The sequence below is a fragment of the Carlito syrichta genome, unplaced genomic scaffold (assembly GCF_000164805.1).
Source record: "Carlito syrichta isolate Samal-C Ts95f unplaced genomic scaffold, Tarsius_syrichta-2.0.1 Scaffold304429, whole genome shotgun sequence".
Taxonomy (NCBI): domain Eukaryota; kingdom Metazoa; phylum Chordata; class Mammalia; order Primates; family Tarsiidae; genus Carlito; species Carlito syrichta.
The window spans coordinates 343,909-346,951 of record NW_007248525.1 but is presented as its reverse complement, the minus strand read 5'-3'; positions in this window follow the sequence as shown (position 1 = coordinate 346,951).

Here is a 3,043-nt window from a genome sequence, read left to right as displayed (position 1 = left end):
GCTGGAGACGGCGTAGGAGGGGGCAGGCTGGGGGGGCGGGGGGTGCCTGCCTTTTGCCCCCCCCCAGCGGCCCTGCCCCGAGCCCCAAAGCTGAAGGCCCCTCTTGAGGATGGGCGCGGGCCAGAGGGGCCGATTGTTTCTGAGCGGGGCCGAGGTGAAGGAAAGCAGGAAGTAAGTGAATGTAGGGGGAAGGGGAGAGGAAGAAGAGAGTGCTGGTACAAAAATAGCGTGTGTGTAGGAAGGACTTCAGTGCCGCCTGGAAAAGAGGCGCAGGCAGGAGAGGGAGCAAGAAGGGGGGCGTAGGGGGCCGACTGCCCAGGGGGCGGGAGCCCTCTGGCCAGATGCCCGTCTATCAGGTGGGCGGGGAAGGCCCAGGCAGGGGTGTGGGGGGGGGGAGGGACTTCAGCTCCGGGAAAATGCCTGGCCGTGAGGAAGAGGAGGGAGAGGAGAGGCCGGGCAGGAGGCCTGGAGTTGGAGGGGACAACCAACCGAGCCCTGTTTTGTGTTTTTGTTTTGTTTTTTTCTTGAGGGAACGCTGCGTTCTCAGTGGCAGCCAGGACGGTGATGGGGAGTGACAGTGGTCATCTGGCAAGAGAAGGTTGGGCTGTGGGGAGGAACAGGAGTTCAAGACCCGCTGTTAATTGGAGGGAATTCAGCCTCACACGGTGGCGGTTAAGAGGGAACAAACCAAGCAAGGTGGGAGAAGGTTTGACCCTGTTAATGGACAGGAGAGTTGAGGCCCAGAGAGGGAGCAGGCTTGCTTAAAGCCACACAGCAAGACTTGGGCTAGAAACAAGATTTGCATTCCCGATTCCCATGCTAAAGAGCTGTGCATCTCTGGGCGTGTACTGGCTCATGCCTGTAATTCTAGCACGTTGGGAGGCAGAGAAGAGAGGATTGCCTGAGCCCAGGGGTTTGAGACCCGCCCGGGCAACTTGGCGAGACCTCATCTCTACAATAAATAAAAAATTAGCCAGGCATGATGGCGCATGCCTGTGGTTCTAGCTACTTGAAAAGCAGAAAGATCACTTGAGCTCAGTGGGTCAAGTCTGCGGTGGCCATGAGTGTGCCATTACACTCCAGACTGAGTGACAGAGCGAGACTCTGACTCAAAAAAAAGAGCTGTGCATAGTGACCTCCCACCCTAGCCTCCTGATTGTCCTGCTGTTGTGCTAAGACAGAAACACCTGGAGTCCCTCTTGAAAACACAAGCCAAACCCACTGGGTTCCAATCCACCTGCCACCTGTTACTAGCTGTGTGCACTTGGAACTTGGAAAATGCCTCATCACTTCTGTGCTGCAGCTTCCTCATCTGAAATGAGGCCAACATGGGTATCAGCCTAAAAAGGCTATTGTGAGGATTAGATGAATTAATATTTGTACAACACTTTCCAAAGAGTCCAGCACATACCAAGTGCAACATAAGCGTTTAATAAATAAGTGAAGTGTTTGACAACAGTCCTTGGGAATCCACAGGGTTCTGGGCAGCGTTTGAAGTGCAAAGGAATTTTCATTTCTCTGGCTGGGGGGGGAGAGCAAACAATGGTGACCCCTGGAAGTCCCTGTCCATGAGGAATGGACATTCTAGCAGGGGGGTAAGATAAGTAGGCAAGTAGAATGTAATTAGTGAACAGCAGAAGGTTGAGCTGAAAGAGAGAGGTGAGTGCATTTAGACAGGGGCCAGGTAGGGCTTCCTTAAGAAGCAGAGAGCTCAGCCCAAGAAGGGACAGCAAGGCTGAGAGTTGGGGAGAAGGGTGTTCCAGAATAAGGGACCATCACTGATCAAGAGCCCAAGAACAGGCCAGCTTGACTGGAGATGAAAGGGCTTGAGATAGCTGGGTAGCCTGGAAGACCCAGGTGAAAGACCTGTGTTCATTGTGCAGATAGGAAACCACTGGAGGGCTTTCAGCAGAGGAAAGCCATAGTCTGACTTATAAGAGGGGGGCGTGGAATCGAGCACCAGTGAGGAAGGGGATTGTTCCAGCCATCCTAGTGTCCAAGCGGTGGGGGGGGGGAGCAGGGAGTGCCTCCGGCTCTTCAGGCTCCATGAGGGGGACTGTAAGTCTTCTGGGAAAACCCACCACCAGAATCCGTCTGGTGGGAGTGGGGGTCTAGGGGCTGCTGATGAGATCAGAGAAGAGGCAGCTCCTGTCCTGGGCTTCCAGAAGGCTGTTCACTGTTCTCAAGACACCCACACAGACCTGCCTGGGATTAGGAACCTGGGGATTAGGGAAGGATAATAATTGAACCACCTGCTATTTATACACAGCACCTTTGGCAAAGACTCTCAGCAGGGCTCCCTACACAGGAGCGTTTTCATCCTGGCTTCCCCTGAAGGGGACCCTGAGCCTTGTTTTTTGTCCTCATAAAAAATCACCCTTGGCTAACCTCCAGGATAAGAGGGCATGAAAACCAACGGGCAGATGCGTAAACTGAGGTGGAGGACACCTGAGGTCACATAGAGAAATTTTGACACATCATGGACATGAATCGTCCACCCCATAGCAGGTGGTCTGGGCTGCCCTGCATTAAAATCAAACTACCTTCATACGTATTCATTCACGCATGCAACAGTATTTTACTAAGCATCTATAATGTGCCAGGCACTGGGGATGTGGAAGTTGAAAAAAAAAAAAAGACAAAAATCCCTGCCCTCAAGGAGCTGACATTCTAATGGGGAGGCGGGGGAGAGAAAAAAATCAATGGGTAAAATCTTTAGTCAGATGAGAGGGGTGTCACGGGGTGGGGGGAATAAAGCAGGGGAGGGGCCCAGGAATGCCCATGAGAGGAATGGGTGCAATTTTGAAAATGGATTAATCAGGGAAGGTCTCCCAGAGGAGGTGGGATGGGAAGTGAGAGGCAGCTCCCTGATTCTTCCCTTTTTACTCCTAGAGGGCAGTCTGTCCACAGATCCTGCTGGCTAGGCGTTTCCGCCACATTCAGAGCCAAGCCACTTCCAGGCACCTCTCATCTGGGTGCCCCGTTTCCATCGTGTCCCTCCTGTCTGTTCCTTACTCTGCAGCCCAGGGTACCCTCCTGTATC